Here is a 14030-nt window from a genome sequence, read left to right on the forward strand (position 1 = left end):
GAAAATTAGTAAATATCTTTATGGGTTATATTCCCCCAAAATGTAGTAACAATTTAAAGGGGTTGTCCCGAGGCAAAACATCAAAATTTTAAATTAGCCCATTCCCCCTGTCACCCCCCAGCATAAAATAGCATTTTAAAGCGGTTTTTAAACCGCTTGCTACTCACCGATGTGATGAAAGATGAACTTATCAAATTCTTCTCCCAAGATGGCCGCCGGTCCTTTCCCAGGGATGCACTGCGGTTTTCTCCCATGGTGCACCGCGGGTCTTCTCCCATGGTGCACCATGGGCTCTGTGCGTTCCATTGCCGATTCCAGCCTCCTGATTGGCTGGAATCGGCACACGTGACGGGGCGGAGCTACGCGATGATGTGTAGAAGGGGGCGGGGCCAAAACACCGCTCGTGCCTGGACCGACCAGGAGGAGAAGACCCTTCTGCGCAAGCGCGTCTTAAAAAGCAAGAAGACCCCGAAATTAGACGGAGCCATGGAGACGGGGACGCCAGCAACGGAGCAGGTAAGTGAATAACTTCTGTATGGCTCATATTTAATGCACGATGTATATTACAAAGTGCATTAATATGGCCATACAGAAGTGTATAACCCCACTTGCTTTCGTGAGACAACCCCTTTAAGTATTTCAAAAAAATCACTTGCAGCACTGACTGGAAAAATAAAATTGTGATTACTTTATTCTATAATGAACACACTAGGGTAAAAACAGACTAGTGCAAGCACTCAACAGTCTCCAATGCTCTCATTGAAATTAATGGAGTGGAAAACAAGATCCCCATTCTGGCAATCAGGGCAGATACCTTATTGTCCCCGGAATACCGCTTTAGACGAGCGTAGTTTTAGCACAGTATAGGTGTGTGAAAAGATCGCAGCTATATTGCACTTAAGATTGCATGAATGGGTGATTTCCAGCCCTCAAGTCCCGAGGTGAAATTGCCCCTTCACACGATCGGGAGCTGCGTGGTGTGTGTCATCCAGGAGTCTATGGAAAGCATGCACCAAAGATAGGTCAGGTCCTATCTTTTCACACACCACAGACCGTAGATGCGAGTATTGCAGTCACATGTCCTATCTTGGTTAGGTGCAAATTTTTTGCAAATTCCTTCATCTGAACGGTTCTATAGGAAACCATTGGTTCTAATAGAAGCACTTTCTTTGCGTGCCTATAATCCGTGAACGAGGCCTTAAGAAGATGATTGAAAGTGTGAGTTTCACAGGTGCTTTGCTCATTAAATAAAAGCACACAGAGCCTGGATACTGACAAATCTGTTCTTCTCAGGAAAGACTTGCAGAAATGTTATAGAAAGCCTCCATTATCAGGAATATATACTTTTTCTAAACCTGGAGTAAGTTCAGAGAAGGGTTACTAAGACAGTGAGCGGTCTGTACATCATGTCCAATGAGGAATGGTTAAAGGATATGGGAATGTTTAGCTACCAAAAAAGAAGGCTGAGAGGAGACTTAATAGCTGTCTACAAATATCTGAAGGGCTGTCACAGTGCAGAGGGATCAGCCCTATTCTCATTTGTGCAAGGAAAGACTAGACGCAATGGGATGAAACTGAAAGTGAGGAGACACAAATTAGATATTAGAAAAAACTTTCTGCTAGTTAGGGTGATCAATGAGTGGAACAGGTTACCATGGGGAGGTGGTGAGTTCTTCAATGGAAGTGTTCAAAGTCTGGACAAATATCTTTCTGGGATGATTTAGTGAATCCTGCACTAAGCAGGGGGTTGGACCCGATGACCCTGGAGGTCCCTTCCAACTCTACCATTCTATGATTCTATTGTAAAGTTCCTAAAGGAATCACTGACAGAAAAAAAGCCAAATATGCATCACCTGATACTGCAGGGCAGGCTTAACCACCATATCCCCTAGTAGCATGCAGACAGCCAGATTGCAATATAAGGGAGCTAGCTGTACAGTGCAGACTAAAGTGCAGCTACTCAACTCAAGACTGGGGGATGGTTGACTGCAGACAACATAGCCCGCACATATGAACTGATACCAAGGATGCCAGCCATAGATAAGTGTGCCACGCTATACAGGATTACTATCCCTACTGGCAAAGCAGTGGATTTCCCTGTATCACCTCAGTGTGCCACACTGGCAGGGCATCCTGGAATCCCCCATCATCTATGGCACACTGCATGCAAAAACACACTGATGTATGCGGGTGTTAGCTTGCATTTTGGCCAAAACACGTAAGCTGAAGGGCCGCGGCAAGGCCATGATGCATACATCAGAACCTATGCTATCTCACTAGTAGCTAAATAAAATTACAGAGGTGAGAGAAAACAAAATGTGTAAGAAAAAATGTACACCTCTGTGTACACTCACCCCATAGGTGTTTCCACACACTTTTTGGGTGCTCTCCTTAAGGAGACATGACATTCCTCCTGACCCACATTGCAGGCCTCTCACCAGTTAAGCCAGAAGCCTACTGCACAATGATGAGAGGCAAACACACCGAAACAGCTGTCTGTGTATGGTTTTCTGGCTTGGTTTCCTATTCCCAATCATTGTTTAAAAAGCCTGTATAAACGGTTTGACATTAATTTGAAGGAATGCTGCCATCCAATAGGTGGCATTGCAGAGGTATTGTTCCATCTTCCTTATTTGCATAAATTAGCCAGAGGAGCATGCATGGCAATATAAGTCTCCTCACTCACCTCTCAGGTGTCTTTTCACACCCCTTTCCGGTGCTCTCCTTGGGGAGAGCCAATGCCCCCCCCACCCACCTACTCAACCCCTAGGTGTTTCCACACACTTTTTGGGTGCTTTCCTTAAGGAGACACGACACCCCTCCTGGCCCACATTACAGGCCTGTCACCAGCTAAGCCAGAAACCTACTGCACACTCATAAAGGGCAAGCACCCCGAAACAACACTCTGTGTATGGTTTTCTGGCTTGGTTTCCTATTCCCAATCATTGTTATAAAGACCTATATAAAGGGTCGTACATTGATTTGCAGGAATGCTGCCCTCCAATAGGTGGCACTGCAGAGGTATTTATTGTTCCATTTTCCTTATTTACAAATTCTTTGATGGAATGCAGAACTCCTGTACACAGACTGATGAAATTCTTTGTTTAATGAACAAACAAGCAACGTAATTACCCCATCTAAACATACCAGTTGATTTACCATCTAATGAGGTCCCAGGTGTTTTTTGTGACTGCTAATGTCTGTGCAACAGCCTGTCCTTGAGAGACCTTCCTCTCCTGAATGTAAATGCAGGCTGGTTGGAGATAACATCCTGCAGATCCCTTTAACTCCTTAAAATTAGGTTTGTCAAGACTTGATGGGGAGTTTTACTATTTCTCTCATACATAAAATTGTGGTATGAGAACATATGCCTATCTGATTATGCTATAAGCAGAGTTTTAACGTTCCTTTCATTCAAACTGAACGGCGAATAAATTATTGTTAACGATAATTGTTCAGATTCTCTCAATCCAGCGAGAAATTGAAGGATTATTGTTCAGTGTAAAAGGGCCCTAACTATGGGACTGTATTATACAGTTAGGGCCAGAAATATTTGGACAGTGACACAAGTTTTGTTATTTTAGCTGTTTACAAAAACATGTTCAGAAATACAATTATATATGTAATATGGGCTGAAAGTGCACACTCCCAGCTGCAATATGAGAGTTTCCACATCCAAATCGGAGAAAGGGTTTAGGAATCATGGCTCTGTAATGCATAGCCTCCTCTTTTTCAAGGGTCCAAAAGTAATTGGACAATGGACTCTAAGGGCTGCAATTAACTCAGAAGGCGTCTCCCTCGTTAACCTGTAATCAATTAAGTAGTTAAAAGGTCTGGGGTTGATTCCAGGTGTGTGGTTTTGGATTTGGAAGCTGTTGCTGTGACAACATGCGGTCAAAGGAACTCTCAATTGAGGTGAAGCAGAACATCCTGAGGCTGAAAAAAAAGAAAAAATCCATCAGAGAGATAGCAGACATGCTTGGAGTAGCAAAATCAACAGTCGGGTACATTCTGAGAAAAAAGGAATTCACTGGTGAGCTTGGGAACTCAAAAAGGCCTGGGCGTCCACGGAAGACAACGGTGGTGGATGATCGCCGCATACTTTCTTTGGTGAAGAAGAACCCGTTCACAACATCAACTGAAGTCCAGAACACTCTCAGGGAAGTAGGTGTATCTGTCTCTAAGTCAACAGTAAAGAGAAGACTCCATGTAAGTAAATACAAAGGGTTCACATCTAGATGCAAACCATTCATCAATTCCAAAAATAGACAGGCCAGAGTTAAATTTGCCGAAAAACACCTCAAGAAGCCAGCCCAGTTCTGGAAAAGTATTCTATGGACAGATGAGACAAAGATCAACCTGTACCAGAATGATGGGAAGAAAAAAGTTTGGAGAAGAAAGGGAACGGCACATGATCCAAGGCACACCACATCCTCTGTAGAACATGGTGGAGGCAACGTGATGGCATGGGTATGCATGGCTTTCAATGGCACTGGGTCACTTGTGTTTATTGATGACATAACAGCAGACAAGAGTAGCCGGATGAATTCTGAAGTGTACCGGGATATACTTTCAGCCCAGATTCAGCCAAATGCTGCAAAGTTGATCGGACGGCGCTTCACAGTACAGATGGACAATGACCCCAAGCATACAGCCAAAGCTACCCAGGAGTTCATGAGTGCAAAAAAGTGGAACATTCTGCAATGGCCAAGTCAATCACCAAATCTTAACCCAATTGAGCATGCATTTCATTTGCTCAAATCCAGACTTCAGACGGAAAGACCCACAAACAAGCAAGACCTGAAGGCTGCGGCTGTAAAGGCCTGGCAAAGCATTAAGAAGGAGGAAACCCAGCGTTTGGTGATGTCCATGGGTTCCAGACTTAAAGCAGTGATTGCCTCCAAAGGATTCGCAACAAAATATTGAAAAAAATATATTTTGTTTGGGTTATGTTTATTTGTCCAATTACTTTTGATCTCCTAAAATGTGGAGTGTTTGTAAAGAAATGTGTACAATTCCTACATTTTCTATCAGATATTTTTGTTCAACCCTTTAAATTAAACGTTACAATCTGCACTTGAATTCTGTTGTAGAGGCTTCATTTCAAATCCAATGCGGTGGCATGCAGAGCCCAACTCGCGAAAATTGTGTTACTGTCCAAATATTTCTGGCCCTAACTGTATGTGTTAGAATAAAGTGCAGTTCTGTGCCCGCATAGAACCAAGCTATTTCCTCATAATGCCAAAAAGTGTCATACTTTCCCCCATGCTCAAAGTGACCTAGATAAATAGTGCATCATAGTATGCATTTAGTGCCTTCGATACCCAAATCCTGCAGCACCCCCTTGCCCCTCATAATGGAACAGACCGCAGAAATATTTATTTTCTCCCCCTTCCTGCATTGACTGTACTATCCAGCACTGTGCAGGAGCGTACTGCTGCTCTCTACTGGACTGCAGTTAGTAGACCTAGTAATCTCCAATTAACATGAAGAAAACTTGGAAAACTTTAGAGTGTAGTTTGTTCACCCTGTGCACATCTAAGACAGGACATTGCATCACTGTCTCGGCATGGCCTAGAACTATACCATTATTCTCATAGCGCTGTAATAGAGATTAGTAGCTTTGCTATGGGGCTCTTATTAACTGTTTACTAGACCAAAAGGTCTCTATTGATTGGGCTCCACAGCACTGTACTTTGAATATATAGTGTGGGCACCAGAAAAAGGGAAAAAGGATGTCCCACTGGTATACTAGAGCTACATACTTAGGCCGGTCTCACACGAATGGACAATCCACAGTAAAACATGGGCATTGAAAGGCATGGATTTTTGAATTTTTTTTCACACTTCTGGGTAAGAATTGCACTATTTTACCTTGGAATCTGTGCAGACGGCCTCCATGGTTGCCAATGGAGGCATGTAACCCACAGGCCATACGCAATTAACATTGCATATGGTCTGCAGGTACGCGTGTCATCGCTAAGAGAAAGCACAGGAAATACAAACAAACAAAAAATCTGTACTGCGCATGAAAGTCTACGCGCTTCTGCAGTCATGCGCAATACTGTAAAATGCCGTACACAGGGTCACCGGCCTGGCTTACAGTCCGAATCTGCTGCGGGCTTCCAGCATGTGGAATCCGACCGGCTCATGTGAGCCCTGCCTAAGGCCTCCTGCACACGGGCAGAAATTCCATGGCAGGATTTCCCGCAGAATTTCCGCCTGTGCACGCTGCCATAGGATTGCATTAGATAATGCAATCCTATGCAGACAGTTGTGATTTGATCGCGTGAAAACTTGTGTGGTTAACAAATCGCGGCATGTCCTATTTCTGTGGAATTTTGTGTGACGCCGGAGTTTAGTATATGTGGGGGATAATGTATTTTTAATAGAACACTAACAAGCTACTGGCTGAAGTTACTTCAAAAATGGATAAAAAATTTGGAGTATAGTATAGATGAGCGAGTATACTCGCTAAAGGCAATTGCTCAAGCGAGCATTGCCTTTAGCAAATATCTCCCCCGCTCGAGACTGCAGGTTCGGGTGCCGGCAGCGGGCATGGAGCTGCGGCGGAGAGCGGGGCGGAACGGAGGGGAGATCTCTCTCTCCCTCTCTCCCACCCGCTCCCTCCTGCTGACAGCCGCTACTCACCGCTCCCCCACGCTGGCACCCGAACCTGCAGTCTCGAGCGGGCAGGTACTAGCTAAGGGCAATACTCGCTCGAGCAATTGCCTTTAGCGAGTATACTCGCTCATCTCTAGAGTATAGCTATCATACCATATTCACAAATTATTATTATGGTCTAGTTACTTACCTTTACAATAAACATTCATTTCTAAGGTCACCTGCACACGGCAGAGCTGGATTCTGCATGTAGTTTCCTGCAGCGGATTTCAGCTCTGACCCTGGCCAGCGACCCCGCAGACCTTTTTCTTCTGTACTGCGGATGACCGTCAGTCATGCGCAGTACGGATTTTTAAAAAAATGTTTGTTTTTCCCATGCTGTCACTAGGTGATGACTGCAGTGGAAGCCGCCCGCACCAAAATTGAGCATACTGCGATTTCTCCTCCGCTCGCGAAAATCGCAATTCATTTTTGCCAGTGTGAAGGAAAAAGCGAGTTTACATAGCATGAATTGAACAATATTTGCTGCGGTTCCTCCGTGCGGATGCCGACCGCGGATTCCGCAGCAAAAATCCGTCAATAAGCAGCCGGCATTAGTAAGAAGGTGCCTGAGACAAATAACACATGTAATATAACAATTAGTAACGTAATTAATTAGATCATGAAATCATACCTTACACAGAACTGTATACAGCATACTAATAGCTAATATCTTTATAATGGGAAGGGAGAGATACCATGTTGAAACAAAACGGAGTGGAAATAAATAGAGGTAAGTGATGCATTTACATAAGTTGCAGATGTTACCATGAAAATGGGGGACAGATGGTCTAGGACAGACCATGTACACATGAATAGATAGCACGATATTATTATAGTAGAACGCAGGATTTATGAAATAAACTGCTATGGACTGACCTGATTCTCATAAATTACATTTGTTGTCTGCACTACTTAGAGACAGAGAAAACTGATGGCAGGGAGAGACCACAAGGTCCATCTAGTTTGTCCTTATAGCATTCCTTTTTATTCATCTCTTCAGATGGATAAACATCTATCCCAGGCGTGCTTTTATTCACTTACGGTGGATTTCTTCAACCACATTTGCTTGAAGTTTGTTCCAAGCACCTACAACTTTCTCATAGAATAATTTGTCCTGATGTTGCTTCTGATCTTTCCCCAACTGATCTCAGATTGTGCCCCTTGTTCTAGTGTTTAGCTTCCTAATAAAACACCTCTCTCCAGAACTTTATTTAACCCTTTCCAATCCACTGTCTGACGTCTAAAGACATTATGATTTAAGGCTGTACAGCTCCGATGTTTGAAGACGTCCGTCGGGGTTCTCTTACTGTATATTGCCAGCCTCTCTGCTGGCGGAGCCTATCCAACGTGTCACCTCATGCAGTACTGGCTTTGGCCAGCATATAGCGCCGTTGTATAACGGCAGAGAAAAAGTAAGCCCCCTAGGAAAACCAGGATACAAATTGGATTGGAAAGGGTTAAACCGTTAAACCATCCGTGCTGTGGAGTTGGAAGTGGGAGGAATACAGGTGAGTTGCTTCCATTTTCTACAGTTAAGAATTAGGAGGCCCCCATACACATAGAATATTTATCTATTCACACCGAAATTAGTGGAGTCAAATGACTTTTCCTTAATAAGTATGGAGGCCTTGCATACTGAGCTTATTTTATGCTGCTTCCTCTGCAGCCCTAACCAGTCATGAGACTTTGGGTGTGTCCTACACTACTACCTCATACTATGCACTGTAGCGCTAAATTATAGCCACCGACCGCTCTGCTTAATAGAGCTAAAAAACAGCCAAAGGGCAAGATCTGAGGCAAAATAAATAGCAGGTAATCATCCCCTCTAGGTACTGACTTACATAGCAATTTTCAGCTCATGATTGAACGATGGCTTAAATTGTTGCATAGTGTTTTTGTAGTGACTACCTGGCCATGTTCCCATATAGCAGAAAATGACTGCAGTTTTTGATCTAGTTCTACACTGAAAATTCCTTGATTGAGGAGATACAGATGTTATAGAATTCTACAATGACAAGCAAGTGCCACTTTATCTCTCAAGATAAATGCAGTTGCCATTTTACACATTATCAAAAAATAAACTAACTTTGGGCTAATTTTGTGAATGAAAAGCAGATTTTTGTTTTTCAAGATATTTGCACATTTCTACTACTGAAGGTTCTATATCTGGTCATAAGTGTAGATAAGCTTAATTTTTATAAGTAACTAGCTGATAGACCCAGCTACGCCCAAGTTAATTTGGTGCAGGTGTTTACCTGTTGTTCGAATGGAAAATTTTATGAAGTCGTGATTACTTCAAAGGAACCGAGGAATAAAATATGTATACACATAGAGGAGCATTAGATTCTCCTCAGGCTGCATGTACAGATGTCCCTCTGCATAATGTGCAATCCCTGCCTCTCTCATTACTTTTAATGGTAACACCCCTGCAGTCCATGGCCGCTTCCTTATGTACTTTACAGCCTTTCAGTATATTCTCCTTAGTATATACACATAGAGGAGCATTAGATTCTTGAGAATCTCAAGCGTGAGAAAGACTCTGTTTTGTGTGAGTCGAAACATCGCTGCATATTCGTGTGTGGGAATAAAGATACCATACTTTGAGACATACAAGCTGTGTCTGCTATACATTTGATATCTTCAGTTTAACATCGTTGGATGCTGCTCCTTTTTCTATCTCTACACTTCTGGATTTACTGGGGACGCCAGTCCAGTCCTCACAGGAAGCTTGCATCATTGCATTCCTATTGAAACAGAACCCCTCCTGAGCAGGATCTGTCAGTGAGTGCTGCTGCCTAAAAAGATTTGTTTGCAATTAGGTTATATTTGATGATTTGGCTTCTTCCCCCTTTTTCTGCAACTATACTTTTTTGCACTTGCGCTTTTGTTGTAATGTCTGTTATATCGAGGAGGTTAAGTCTTGTACCTGTAGTACTATATTGCATTCCTCAGGTTAAGGGCTTATTCAGACGTCCGTATAGTGGCCGGGTTTTCACGCCTGGCCGATATACGATGTTTCTTTCAGCAGGGAGAGGAGGTGGGCCAGGCCAGGAGCAGTGCACTGAGCTCCCATCCCCTCTCCACCCCTCGCCATTGTTTGCAATGGGAGGGGCGGCGCTAAGTTCCCTCCCCGTCCCCTCCCATTGCAAATAGTGGTATGGGGCGGAGAGTGGGCGGGAGCTCAGTGCACTGCTCCTGGCCCGGCCCACCTCCTCCCCCTGCAGAAAGGGACACAGTATATCGACCTGGCATGAAAACCCGGCCGATATATGGACATCTGAATAAGCCCTGAATTTGAGGTTTAGCCCTTGTTTTACACATTTATGGATTCCCGTTTCCTAATTAATACATACTCTAATGTTAGTTTGGCACTTTGTGTTACATTTTTAGGGGTACAGATCACTTATTATAGTGATTGTGTTAGGCTTTGATCAGTGTTGTCTGAACTGTTTTAATTGTTTTTAAATTTGTGTGTTTATCTATTCAAATGTGTTTAATAAAGTTTATTATCGTAATCCTCCTTTGGCTACATTGTTATTGGTGTACTGTGGTTTTTATATACACACTTGATATCTTTTTTTTTGTCCAACGTGAGTTTGTTTTTTTTATTCAAGCTGTGCCTGTTTTCTTTCATTGTTATGGTTAACAAAAGATGGCGACAGAAACTAATTTTATGTTTTCCCAAAGATTTTTTTTTTAAAGTACTACAGCAAAAAAAACCTATATAAAATTAGTATAGTCATAATTGTTCTGACCCATAGAATAAAGTTATTATGTCATTATGCCACAGTGTGTAACGCCATAAAAACAAGACCCCACTCAAAGGTGGCAGATTTCCTTTTTTTCCCCATTGCACTTCACTTAGACATTTTTTTAAAGTTTTTCAGTACATTATATGGTCCATTAAATGTTACCATTGAAAAATACAACTCATCCGGCAAAAAACAAGACAGCTATGTTGATGGATAAATGAAAGCATTATGATTTTTTGAAAGTGGGAAGAAAAAACCAAAATGAACCTTAAGGGATTCAATCAAACCATTCTTGAAATCATTTCAATCCATTTAATAGCATGCTTTCAGTGTTTGGAGGTTGAAGATGTGCACCAGCAAGTTCCTATGTACAGTATACGGTAGTTGGAGATTTTGCGATTTTTGCTACTACATCCATTACAGGGAGGGATATCTCATTATTTTGTAATTTCACGTACAAGATGTCTGAACATCCTGCACAAATGCTTTCTTGTGTTGGTCAGGCTTATTCCGGGAGCGTACACAACATTTCTCTGGAGATACTCTCCTTGGATATATGCTGCCAGACTAGAAACACAAACAGAAAGCACCCAACCAGAAAAAAATCTCAGTTCGAAACTTTCTCCTAAAAATAATGCAGAAATACTACATAATAAATACTCCAATGATTAATCCCATAATATAGTCTCTAGGGTAAACTATAGGAAAATCAATTCATCAAAACTACTGCAGAAGAAAAGTGCTCTCGGCACATAGGTGCTGATTTCATTTTCTAAAAGGCCTTGGAAAAAGGAGAGCTGGACTCTAATTGGTTGCTATGGGGAGCTACGCCACTTTTCCTTTTTGTGATAAGTATCCCCATTATCTTTATTACTTTAGTCTAAAATATTATATTGTCCACAAGCGGAGAGCACAATGGTTGTTAATAAATAGGATAAATGAAGAAATGCTTTATAATAAAGATGTTTTTGTGTGTGTGTATTTAAAACTGCTTAAAAATACCTCTGCCTACAAAAAAGCTTACAGTTTTCTAAAATTGTATTTTAGTGCTGTTTTTTAATACGATGTTACTGTGTACATCAGTTTGTATGGTGTTTTTAAGGCATATTAAGAAAATTATTTTCGTGTCTCGTAGCAATGCAGTGATTTCCTCCATCCTCATTATCTCATCCACTTTGTGCAACAAATAAGAGAGGGAGGGTCAAGGACTTCCGCCAGGGTTGGGATGCGCAGTCTAGTTAAGTCTTTTAGTATGGATTTCCGGTATGTACTAATTGGTAAGTTGGAAAGCTATAGGAGAAATAGGGAGGGGGCTTTGGGTAAGTCAACATGCAAAACTTCGCTAACTTGTGTTTTGTATGATTTAATAATTATTAATATATTCCTAATGGCATTGGGAATATTACTGTCCTTGCTCTTTCCTATTAGATTTACTTAGACATGAATAGATTTTTCTGCAACATTTATACATTTCTTTTTTATACATGCAAATCTAAAATTTGCCAGAATGCATTAAAATATTCTTTCATCGAAATGACTCAGTATTACATTCATGTATGTTTCATTCTTAGCTCTTGATCATAGCCATTATTTAAATTTGAAAGATGGGATTGATGAAGTGTTACTTAGCTATATGTAAATTCCATAAGAAATGTATGGTAAATTACTAGCTGAAGACAAGCCATATTTTCTGATGTATAGCAGTTGTACATTGTACATGTTGTATTACTAGAAATACCGAGTAATAATTGTCATATGATACTGAGCATGTATTTTTATGGGAGAAGGTCGTCATGGACCATGAGATTTGCCCCAAGGGATCATATATCACAATACAACACGCTATCAAGGACATATTTTAATCAGTCAGAACTAGAGATGAGCGAGCGTACTCGGAAAAGCACTACTCGCTCGAGTAATTTGCTTTATCCGAGTATCGCTGTGCTCGTCCCTGAAGATTCGGGTGCCGGCACGGAGCGGGGAGCTGCAGGGGAGAGCGGGGAGGAACGGAGGTAAGATCTTTCTCTCCCTCTCTCCCGCCCGCTCTCCCCTGCTCCCCACTGCGACTCACCTGTCAGCCGCAGCGGCACCCGAATCTTCAGGGACGAGCACAGCGATACTCGGATAAAGCAAATTACTCGAGCGAGTAGTGCTTTTCCGAGTACGCTCGCTCATCTCTAGTCAGAACCCTTTTAATTGCATTAATTTGAGGACACTTATTCTAGAATCGGATTTAGTAACACAATGTGGAAAAATAGGAAGGTCTTAAGCACAAAACTTATTTGGAAAAGCTTAAAGGGGTTGTACCAGTTTCAACTTCGCCCTTATCCACAGGATAGGTGATAACTTGCAGATAGGTGGGGGTCTTACTGATGAGATCTTGAGAACATTGGTTCCACATCCGCCATCCTCTTCATTGCTGGCTTACTGCACCCCCACAGTGAGTGGCACTCACTCATTTTTTCCAACAGCCCATTGAAATTAATAGAGCAACAATCACACATGCTTGTCCAGTTCTCCATTTACAGTGACGTCACTGTGGGAGGAGAAGCAATCTCTGAAGTGACAAAGTGGGACATGGGAGTTCCATTCTCGAGATCAGCAGAGGGGTCTAAGAGGTGGGGCCCCCACCAATCAGGAAGTTGTCTCCTATCCTGTGGATAAGGGAAAACTGGTAATTGTGAAACAAGCCCTTTAAAGAACTTAATATGTATAGCCTGGAGGAAAGAAGGGAAAGGGGAAAAACATCCAACTCCAAAGCACGGACAGTTCCTTATTAGAACTATAGCAGGTCCTAGCAAAACTTATCCAGGTTCTACAAATTAAATAAAAACAACACATTCTCTAGTCCAAAAATTCCATTAAAGGGGTTGTCCCGCGGCAGCAAGTGGGGTTATACACTTCTGTATGGCCATATTAATGCACTTTGTAATATACATCATGCATTAAATATGAGCCATACAGAAGTTATATACTCACCTTCCCTGCGCTGGCGTCCCCGTCTCCATGGTGCCATCTAATTTCAGCGTCTAATCGCCCGATTAGACGCACTTGCGCAGAAGGGTCTTCTCCCTTCTGGTCGGTCCGGGCACGAGCTGCGTTCTGGCTCCGCCCCCTTCTAAGCATCATCACGTAGCTCCGCCCCGTCACGTGTGCCGATTCCAGCCTCCTGATTTATAGTGTTTTGTTTATCCCCTTAGTGACCAAGCCTGTTTGCGCCTTAATGACCAGGCCAAATTTTGTAAACTCTGTAAATTTTGTAAACTCTGCCTTTGGTAGCAAAGAGCATCGAAATTTCAAACTTCACTGGTCTCTCCTTTTATTGCACTTGCGCCTACCATTTTGGCCAGCGGGCTCAGGTGCAGCGCATGGAAACGGCATGCTGAGAAGGAAGATGGTGGTGGGTGACTGCGGCAAGCTGCAGGTTAGCCGTTTCAGACCCCCAAAGCGATCCGATCGCTATGGGGAGCTGAAACAGTCACCCTTCCTGCTCCGCCATGTACTTTCATTCCGTCGCCGATATCTGTTAGATATCGGTGATTGGATGACTAAGGACTGCAATCCACAGCCCCCAGTGTGGGTTCCAGACTCCCACCTACCTCCGGTGGGTAA

This window comes from Eleutherodactylus coqui, chromosome 2 (assembly GCF_035609145.1).
Source record: "Eleutherodactylus coqui strain aEleCoq1 chromosome 2, aEleCoq1.hap1, whole genome shotgun sequence".
NCBI lineage: Eukaryota > Metazoa > Chordata > Amphibia > Anura > Eleutherodactylidae > Eleutherodactylus > Eleutherodactylus coqui.